Source organism: Triticum aestivum, chromosome 2B (assembly GCF_018294505.1).
Source record: "Triticum aestivum cultivar Chinese Spring chromosome 2B, IWGSC CS RefSeq v2.1, whole genome shotgun sequence".
In the NCBI taxonomy this organism is placed as follows: domain Eukaryota; kingdom Viridiplantae; phylum Streptophyta; class Magnoliopsida; order Poales; family Poaceae; genus Triticum; species Triticum aestivum.
In genome coordinates this window covers 74,748,957-74,760,309 of record NC_057798.1, presented here as the reverse complement: position 1 = coordinate 74,760,309, position 11,353 = coordinate 74,748,957, and the positions used below count along the sequence as shown (strand labels likewise).

Sequence of the window (11,353 nt, the reverse complement as noted above, 5' to 3'; positions counted from 1 at the left end):
CTTTAAATTTGCCCTGCGTTACGGCCAGAGCCTCTTCAGGAGCTGCCGGCTCGGCCTTCTGCTTTTGCTTCCGACTGGAGTTTCCTTTATCCGACTGACTCGGCTTGTACTTGCCGCTCTGGAGTCGGTCCTCTTCTTCGCCGTTGGCGTACTTGGTGGCTATTTCCGTCATCCGACTCAGGGTCATGTCTCTGGTTCAACTAAACTTCAGGCTCAACTCTCTGTTCTTGACGCCCTCTTTGAAGGCGCAGACCGCTTGATGGTGCGACACATTCTCTACAGTGTGATGCAAAGTGATCCACCTCTGGATGTAATCCCTCAGTGTTTCACTCAACTTTTGTACACAAACTTGTAGCTCAGTCAGGCCAGCAGGTCGCTTGCAAGTTCCCTCAAACGTCCTGACGAACACTCGAGAAATATCTTCCCAGGTGTAAATGCTGCTAGGAGCTAACTGATTCAACCATGCCCTGCCTGAACCTCCTAGCATAAGTGGCAAATGTTTCATGGCCACTTCATCATTACCGCCACCAATCTGGACAGCCACTCGGTAGTCTTCGAGCCAAGTTTCAGGCTTAGACTCTCTGGTGAACTTATTCACCCCAGTCGCCAACCTGAAGTTGGGGGGTATCACTGCGGGTCTGATCGCTCTGCTAAAACATTCTAGACCTGAAACGTGGACTCGGCTTCTTGTGGGCATATCTCTATCATGACCACCTCTATGAGCTTTGTTTCGGTCGACCAAACCTTGCACAATGACGGATCTTGCGTCAAAGCCTGGCTCTCTGGGGTCGATTGGAGCTCTCCGCCCGACACTGAACTGGCATCTGTCATCTTGCTGTCGATGGGCGTTAGACCCACTTCTCGGAGGAGGAGTGGGCACTCGACGCCGGTCATCGCGATCAAATCGGTCATCATAGTGGTCCCACCGGCCTTCACGTCCCATGCGCCTCGGAGGCGACCTTGGACTGTGAGCCGACTGAACTGTATTCGCAGCGACAGATCGACTGTGAATCCTGTTACGTGACTGCGACACGGTTGAATTCTGATCTCCTGCCGCCCGGAGCAAATCTCTGATCTGCATCAGGCCTCTTCCAGCCTCTGACTGAGAGGGCTGAATCGACTCCGCTATGCGGGTTGCAGCTGCCAAATTCTGAATTGGGGTTCGATATACCTAAGTTGGTTGCAGAAAGAGCTGGTGTCGACTGGAGTTAGTCGCTCGCTGACGCGCACGCTCGTCGAGTGCTCGCTGAAGGTTCTCCAGTCGAGTGCGTTCAGCCAAGTTGGCTAAACGCGCCTCTTCCAGGGCGCGAGCCTTGGGTGTTTCTCCTGCAATGGGAGTATGCAGAGCATCCATGTTCCGGCGGCGAAGTTCTTCCCTCTGCTGGGAAGTGAGCGGCTCGGGTTGGTACTCTTCATGGGCTTGAGCAGGGTCGTCCTCGCCGTCCGCCCCATCGCCGCGGGGGAAACCGGGAGGACTACGGGGCCCGTTGACTATCAGGACTTCCGCAGCCGGATCACTGCTATCGCACTCGGATGCAGTTTCTACGGAGCCAGTCGACAGGTCGAACATGCCGTAGAGAGATTCATCGGGCTCGATCGCCACGACTTGGGTGGTGGCCGACTGGCGAGCCACTGCGTGACTCACCCATCGCTGGAGCCTCGACCGACCGGAGCGCTTGCGCTGGCGGGAGACAGGGAGGGAGGATGGCGCAGGAGTCGACCGATACGGGGTCGACGGTTGTCGCAGCAAGACGCCGCGGACACACACTCGAAAGTGTGTCGCCCCGCGGACGGGGAGCGCGTCGATGTCGAGTGGTGCCTCCTGGAGCCAAGCGGAGTCGTCGGCGATGAAAGTGAGCGCACCGAGACGGATCTCGCGGCCCTCGACCTGAGCTCCACCGGAAACCATGATGAAGGCGATCGGACAAATTGCAACTTCTCCAAAAAAGTCGCTAAGACACCTGCCCCACGGTGGGCGCCAAGTGTCGTGGTTCTAAGTCTGACAATAGAATGGGGGGTAAGTATGAGAAGGCAAGGTCCTAGCTATGGAGTAGTTGTACACACGAGTGTTTAGCAAGTTCAGGCCCTTCTCTGAGGAAGTAACAACCCGACGTCTCGAAGCCCGGAGGCGATCAACTGATCTCTGTGTATATGAGTTACAGGGGTGCGAACCCTTCTACCAGTGGAGTGGGGTGGCTTATATAGAGGACGCCAGGACCCCATCCATCCCACGTAGCAGAGGATTAAAGTACATTAAGGCTGGGCGTTACTGGTAATGCCCTACATAAAGTGTCATCATGACCATTAAGACTATTCAATTACAGACCGTTTGGATGCAGAGTAGATCCTGAACTTCTGATGGTCGAGTGCATCTTCATGGTCGAGTGTCTTCTAGCCAGTCGAGTGGAGTCTCCCTTGGTCGAGTGGAACTTCTCTTGGTCGACTGGAAGGTAACTTCGTATGATGATGTCCTTGGGCATGGTATCCTAGATAGGTCCATGACCCTACCCTAGGTACATAACCTCATCAGAAGTAACAAGGTTGTGGATTCCCATAAACACCAACGGCAAAGTTGAGTATAGAAATCGTAACCCTAACGTATCACTTACTCGTCGTAAGAAATCTTGCAACATGAGACGTTGCAGCCACAGAGGGTCAGTACATTGAATGTACTGGCAAATTCACACCATAGAGCAATGATGAATAATAACTATCACTACATGCATATATGGCTGGTGGAGGCTCTATGGTTAAAATGTTTTTGCGCAAAGCCAATTTTTCCCTACTGCAAAGGAATATATTTTATTTAACTATCATGGTGGCTGGTAAACATTGAGAATGGTTGACAACATTCTCAATCCCAATTAAGCATCATCTTTAAAACCCAACAAAATTAATTAAAGTAACATGATGAGATTCACATGAAAATCCAAGTACTAGATACTCAAAACGTCCATAACTGGGGACACGGCTAATCATGATTAGTTTATACACTCTGCAGAGGTTTGTGCACTTTTCCCCACAAGACTCGATCTCCTCCGTTGGTTTTCTCGTACTACATGGTGTTTGAGAAACGGATGACCGAGACATAGTCTTTCAGAAGCGCTAGCACCTTACGATGGGTAGACCTGTACACCTACTTTCCCCTACATCTGCTAGTCTACCACTATAAGAGTTTGCATGACTTAATCAACTATGCTAGAGCCAATAATAGCATGTGGCTACACACGGAAGTTTCTAGCATGAATAATCTTATGATCCCTTTGAGTCTGGGTGGCGGTCCAAAACAAACAGGCAATCCTGGAAAACCCAAGTGCCTCAATCCACCCAGATGTGTATTAAAGTTGCCACCTTAAATAAACCATTAATTAACAATCTCACATCTGTCATGGATTCACTCACCCAGTCCACGTCTACTAGCATAGCATGGCAATATAAGCAAATGTAGAAGTAACTCCCAAGGGTTTGATAATAAAAGAGGTAATAGGTACTACCTCATCTACTTCCCAAAACCCACATATTAATCAGATCCTAATCATGCAATTGTTTGAGGATTGAAACTAATGCATAAAAACTGGGTAGTAAGGGATATGATCAAAGTGTGAACTTGCCTGTACTGTTGATGAAGATGCTTCGCACTCAATACTCCTGATAGTTCTACTCGTCACACTCCGGTCAATCTATCGTAAGCAAGCAATAGTAACCACACATAAGCACTCACTCAAAAGATCGGAAAGAACGAAGAAAACAATTCAAAAACCTTCGAAACCAAGCAAATAACTCTTGCAACAGAAAACAATTTCTAACAATACCAAAATTGCATGAATTTGGCCTTATCAGAAAGTTTAGTTCAAGAGCTTCGATTTGTAAAAAGAATCAACTCAAACGGAGTTATAGAACTCGAGTTACCGACGAAATAAGATTGAATACTAATCTGAACTAAACTCAATTTTTAAATTGTCAAAAACATGTTTGAGTTGTTTATCTAGATAGAGGGGATCAAAATGAAGACGTGGGCGTTGGTTTCGTTGGATTTGGATAAGCGGAAAAAAAGTTGTGAGTGCTTGAAGAACATGGACCAAACTATAAAATAAAACAACTACATCTAGGTCCCTGGCAGAAAAATAAAAATAAAAAGAAAAACTATACCGAACGAACGTTCGCTACTGAACGCTAACGAACGAAAACCGTTTGCTCCAGAGCCTAAGCTAACGAACGCTCTCTAAATAAAAAACGCTTAGAGAAAAAAAACAAATGGATCTGGATACTTAGATCCAGATCGGACGGACGAGGATGGGCGGTAGTTACCGCGGCGGTGGCGGCGAAGTCCGGCGACGCGGGACGGCGGCGGCGGCTCGGATCCGGTCGGGGCAGTGGCTCCGGGCGTCGGGGAAGGCAGCGAAGGGCGGCGTGGAGCGGCGGTTGCAGTGGTGGCGTCGGCGGCGGTCATCGGCGTCGCGGGCGGCGGCTGCGGTAAGCGGATCTCCGGCGGAGCTCACAACTTCGGCGGCGGAGTGCGGTGACCAGGGAGGAGGAGAGAAAGGGGGGTCGGGGTCCCGGGGTGCCCGAATTTATAGGAGGGGGGGCGACGACGACTTGGGGAAGGGGCCAAGGAGAGGTGGCGAGGTCAGGCACCGCGGCGGCGGTGCGTGCTCGCTCGGGACTCCGTCCCGAGCTGGAAGACGAGCGAGGCGCGGCGTCGGGCCGGCTGGGCCGCGGCCTGGCTGGCTAGCTGGGCCGGCCCGGTCCGGTCGGTCCAGAAGGAGAAGTTCCCTTTTTTTAAACAATTTTACAAACAACAAAATAAAATAAAACCAAACAAAATGGAATATACTATAAGCATATAATATATCAAAATTTCAGAAAAAGATTTTCTACGACTTGAACATTATTCTAGCTTAAAATAAAATCCACAACAATTCTAATAATTCAAACAGTGCTACTGACCTATTTAAAACCCAATAAAATCATTTAAAAAAAACCAAAATGATTTCAAATTTATTTCTCTCCAATTTTCTATTGTAGGGAATCATGTTACCCTATTTTCCATATATTTTATATTTGGAGAAAAATAATTTGAATAAAACCCAAATAAGTCCATATTAAAAAAATAATTTTCAAAGGACTTTAAATTGGATTTCTTTTAAACTCCCAACTCATATTTCATATGTTTTGAAGAAGTCATTTTATCTTCTCTCATGGAAATCATTGAGTTGCATGAAGTTCAAGAATTGGAAATAATTCCAAATGAAATTCAAATCTTTTCAAAACCCTTTTTCATTTATTTAAAAGGAAGAAGTCATATTATCTTCACTCCAGGATTTTGTGATGAAGAGTATTTGAATTCAGGAGATCTAAAAGCAAAGATGAAAGTTCGGGAAAGTCGTTTTATTCCCTCTCATTTAACTTTCGAAAGTTCAAATTTCACTCAATCAATCACACAACAATCAAACAATCAATCATAACTATCTATTTAATATAACATTCCAAAATTTAGAATTTTGGGATGTTACATCCGCGCGGGCAGCGGTGGGTTCTAGTGACCGCTTTGCCGACGCCGCGGATGCGGACTCTGGAGTCGGAGGCACCTGCTGCTCGCCGCGGGGGGGCAGCGGGCAAGGGAAGGGGGCGGGTCCGAAGCGGTTGTGATGTCCGCCCGCCAACATCGCATGATGCGGTGCCCGGCGATGAGGAGTGTCTCCTCGAGTGGGTGTGCCGTCGATCACTTACTGAGGCGGAGATGGAGGTGTGACGGCACCGAAGGATCAACGCCAAGTAGCTCTGGCTCAACATTGAGCAATCTGAGCGGGAGGCGGCGGAGGCAGTGACAGATGCTGCAAGGGTGACCAAGCTCAAGTGCAAGCAAGACCGCATTGTCCGGCGCTTGCAAGGCTACATCGTCATCTCCAATTCCTCCTCCGACGACGTCTCCGACAGCTATGACGTCAACCCACCCCCTAACGTGGACTCCTATAGATGCCCCGTCCACCGGAAGGGCAAATGGCTGGCGAAGAAGTGGTGAAGCTCGCCCTCTCCTATTTAAAATCTAGTTCGTTTGGTGATCTTTTGATGATGTTTGTGTGAATTATGCCTGTTTGATATCAGTTTATATGTCCGTTTTTTGTCGATTTTGATCGTTTGGTGATCTATGTAGTACATTGTATGAATTTGTTTGAATTTAGGGTTGGGAATATGAGATACGTAGGTGTGAAGGCACGGATTTAGGTAGTGCCCGACCAGTGTCCGCAGGCGTGCCAGGGCACGCCGGATTTGCCAAGTTCGATTGTAGATGCTGTAACAACACAAGTTTAGCTACATTTCCGATTTGAGTGAAAGAAATCACTCATGAATTTCTGATTGCTCATCGCAAAAATCAGGCTCACATATACGGATGAACGAGAAATTGATAGCAATGATTGGGAAAAAATTATATGAGACCAGGTCTCACGGTTAGCAGGTGAGACCCGCCCTGATGGATGACACATGACATTCATAAATCACAAAGCATATAATCTCTCCCTCCCTGATTTCAGGTGGGGGTGGAGTAGATGATTTGTGATTTATGAATGTCATGTGTCATCCATCAGGATGAGTCTCACCTGTTAACCCATGAGATCTGGTCTCATCGAATTTTTTTCCGTGATGATTGATACCTTGGGTGCCAGCCAGGTAGAAGACGCTAGCATTAGAGGCACCAATAATTGGACGATCTAATGACCAGAATTTTTCACTCGAGCGCGGTCGCACAAGTGGTCAGACATGTCATGTACTACGCGTTACACGCACACACTCAGCTCCACAATTGCGCGTTTCCAAGACTCAAGAATGACGGCAGGTGTTCTCAAAAAAGAAAAAAAAGAATGACGGCAGGTCGCCCCGCAAGGACGACCACTGCCGGTCTACTCACGTCTCAAGAACGACGACTTGATACTTCACACTGCAGTCTCAAAACTTCATAAGACCCCATCCATGCGTTTCGATTTCATCAGCCGTTAGCCAGAGACCAGCCTGCAGTCCTTTGCGACACACTGGTGATACGAGAGCCATGCTTATCAAGCCTTACCAGTTGGGCACACTGCTCCTGGCGGCTGCCGGCTTCGGCCTCGCCGCCGGCGGCGGCGAAGGCGGCGATGAAGGTCAACAGTTCGCCTACAACGGGCCGTAGGTCAACAGTTCGCCTACAACGGGCCGTAGGTCAACAGTTCGCCTACAACGGCTTCACGGGCGCGAACCTGACGCTCGATGGCGCGGCCGTAGGTCAACAGTTCGCCTACAACGGCTTCACGGGCGCGAACCTGACGCTCGATGGCGCGGCCGTTACGTCGAACGGCCTCCTCTTGCTCACCAACGGTACTATCCCGATGAAAGGCCAGGCCTTCCACCCGTCTCCCCTGCCGTTCCGCTCAGAGACGAACGGCACCGGCGCCGTGCGATCCTTCTCCACTAGTTTCGTCTTCGCCATCTACGGGCCGTACGAGACCCTGAGCAGCCCCGGCATGGCCTTCTTCATCTCCGCTTCCACGGAGGTGCTCTCCACTGCGCTGCCAGGCCAGTACTTGGGCCTCCTCAACAGCAGCAACGATGGCAACCGGACCGCTCGTATCTTCGCCGTGGAGCTCGACACGATCCAGAACACCGACTTCCGTGACATCAACGACAACCACGTCGGCGTCGACGTTGATAGCCTCGTGTCGCTCGATTCCACCGACGCCGGGTACTACGATGACGGCACCTGGCGGTTCCTGAAACTAAGCCTGATAAGCCGGAAGGCCATGCAAGTGTGGGTGGACTACGAGTCTACGACAGCACTGCAACGAAGATCACGGTGACCATGGCTCCCCTCGGCGTCGCCAGGCCCAGGAAGACCCTCCTGAAGACCACAGTCGACCTCTCGGGTGTGTTTCAGAGCACGGCGTACGTCGGCTTCTCGTCGGCAACAGGCATCCTGAATACACGCCACTTCGTCCTCGGCTGGAGCTTCGCGCTGGATGGACTAGCACCGGCACTGGACATCTCGAGGCTGCCAACCTTGCCATGGGCCTGGCCCAAGCCACGGTCCATGTCCATATCACTGAAGATAGTTCTGGCCTTAGCATCGGTGGCGCTGGTTTCCGTTATAGGTCTCGGAATCTACATATTTGTAAGACGGCGACGTCTCAAGTACTCCGAGGTGCATGAAGACTGGAAGGTCCCGTTTGGCCCGAACCGATTCTCTTACAAGGACTTGTTTCATGCGACCGAGGGGTTCAGTGACAAGAACCTCCTTGGGACGGGAGGTTTCGGAAGTGTCTATAAGGGAGTGCTTCGCAAGCCTGTTATGGAGGTCGCCGTAAAGAGAATGTCACATGATTCAAGGCAAGGAGTAAGGGAGTTCATTGCTGAGATGGTGAGCATTGGTCGCCTTCGACACCAAAATATCATGCAATTGTTCGGCTACTGTAGGCGTAAGGGTGAACTTCTCCTGGTTTATGAAAAACTAGATCATAATAGCGCGCGTTGCCGCGCCCGTTCATTTCTACTATAGAATGTTTGGAGTTGGTGTAAATATATAGAGGATACAATATAATATAAGCCTATTTGGCCACAACTTTATTCATACACTGGTAAATTAGTCCTCTATTTATTTTTGGACCGGCGAGAGTACTTGGAAAATATAGCTCTATTTTCTAGAAAATAAAGTACTCCTAAAACTCATACGTATTTCACAAGGAACGGCCATCAACGGGTTTCCAACATTTGGGCCTGTGAAATTATTTTGTACATAAGCATAGATAAGCAGGGATACAACAAAAGAAAGTTGTTCACACCTTATTTGAACAGCCTCTTTTGCGAAAGAGATTCCTTCCCATTCGGCAAGCCTGTCACACACACACACATTCGCGCATTTGATTTGCCAATTACAAAACCTGTCACACACACACACAAATAATGGATGCGTAGCACACAGAATACTAAAAACAACATAATGGAAAAAGCCAAAAAGAAAGGCTCTATCAATAACCGAGGTGAATAGGGACACAATAATACCAAACCGGCTTGAATATCTCTTAATCTTGAGGCGGCACACCCCCAAAACCATAAATCAACAGAAGACAGCCGGGTGAGGCAGCCTCGACACGAAGTTTCCTCGGACAATCAACAGAAAAAGGAACGATCAGTAGTATGCAGTGGAGTAGACCGAGCCAGGGAAAAACAAAATCTCTTCAAGCAAGGAGGTACCTAGGCAAAAGAAGAAATAAACATGACTGCAAGGGTGATACAAAACAATCTATTTTGGTAGTTTTACCTCAAATCAGAGGAACACTAAGGACGTATGTTGATACAACTCACTGGATGAGTAGCATTCCCAAACTAATTGCACATGAGCACACAGCTCTGAGAACCTACTGAATTTTGAATACAACAGACTGGTAGCAGAGGGGACTAATTGATCAACTGTAGACAACTGAGATTGACCTAACAGCACGAAGGACAGTGCGGGGCAAGGAAAAAAATGACAGAACTGAAACACTTACCTCATAGGAGATCGGTTTTCTTGTTTGCTGGGGAGAGCGCGCGGATGGAGAGCGATGCGGCCCCGATCATTCTGTAGGTTCACCTCCTAGAGCCGCATGGTCCAGACTCAGGGACGGTGAGAAATGATAGGGGCGGCTGGAGGGGGATGCAAAAGACAGCCGGGTGAGGCAGCCTCGACACGAAAAGGAGATGGGCACACATGAAATCACCACTACCGGCAAGAAAAGGAAACGAAAAGCTCGCACAATATAACGGCGGCGCTCTGCTTTTCCCAGCAGACGAAGAGAGAAGAAAAGGCACGAGGCGGACATCGCATACACGGCCCACTTAACGCGTTTGTCAAATAGTCGGCCTAGTAAACGTGAGGAAACCCAGGTCAACCCGCGGAGCAGCAGCCCAGATACGGCTGTCCAGTCGTGCAGCGCGATTTGACGCAGGAAGTAACGCCGAAACGATCAGATACGTCGGTACATGTGATCCGACGGCCGAGGAGCTCAACTCTCTGAGATGGCTTGTAGGTGGCTCTGTTATACTGTTTTTTAATGGCAGCCTTGGCAAGTACCTACACAGTAGAAATGTCCCAGCTTTGTGTTGGTCCATGAGGTATTCAATCATCAAAGGTGTGGCATCAAGCTTGCTGTATCTACATGAGGAATGGGAGCATGTGGTCATCCATCGAGATATAAAGCCAAGCAATGTGCTCTTGAATAGTCAGATGAATGGGCAGTTAGGTGATTTTGGTCTTGCAAGGATATATGACCATGAAATCGCCGCTCCAGACACCCATGTGGCTGGCACCATTGGATATCTTGCACCAGAACTTGCGCGCACGGGGAGGCCAACGCCCTTCACCGACGTATACGCATTTGGCATGTTTCTCCTGGAGGTCACATGTGGTCGTAAGCCAATCTTCACCGACGAGCAAAATAATCAGTTATTGTTGGTAGAGTGGGTGCTTGAGCACCATCGGGGTGGCTCAATCCTCGACACGGTAGATCCACGTCTCCAAGGGGAATTCAACATGGAGGAGGTAACCATCGTGCTAAAACTTGGTTTGATATGCACGTACCCATTGCCCAATGTGCGGCCTATCATGCGAAAGGTCATGCAATACCTCATCACAATCAATCGCCCCATGATTTATCGCCGGCCTACATAAGCTACATGTCCCTAATGCAAAACGAAGGATTTAATTCACACAACATGAACACAGCATGTTCTGAGGCCACAATGAGTGTTGCCACTATATCTTCAGCAACAATTTTGCAGGACGGAAGATGAAGCGTGTATGTATTTGATCTCTCTCTCTCTCTCTCTCTCTCTCTCTCTCTCTCTCTCGCTCTCTCTCTCTCTCTCTCACACACACACACACACATGCGTGCGCGCGCATACACACACACACACGCCCCTTGTAATCAACTCATGACCTCAACTACATCATTTTCGTTGTCACCATATGATCCCAATTAGCCTGAGGAGCTCTAGTACTATTGCATGAATTCGACGTTTCATAGTGGACTGGATTATGAGCTATATTGGTGCAGTTATATTACACACTTGAAGCACTCCCTCGTCTACTTTTTCCTTGATAAAATATCTATCTATCTCATATGTTTAGTTCTGTGATGGTTGACTGGATTATTCACTATACTGATGGTAGCTTACTTTTTCACAGTAAAAGGTGTACCATTAAATAAATGTAGTTCACCCACAACAACTCACATAATCCTAATGCCATTGACCTAAATTCATCTTCTGTCATGAAACTTGTAACGACACTTTGTTTCTTACTTCTCCAACTAACAAGATTACCACCAAAAAAATACCCAATAACCAG

General features: G+C 48.6%; 1 pseudogene; it reads left to right on the top strand.

Moving 5' to 3' along the window:
- The first annotated feature begins 7,045 nt into the window (after positions 1-7,045).
- Positions 7,046-10,797, top strand: LOC123040515 (L-type lectin-domain containing receptor kinase SIT2-like; annotated as a pseudogene).
- Positions 10,798-11,353: the final 556 nt, after the last annotated feature.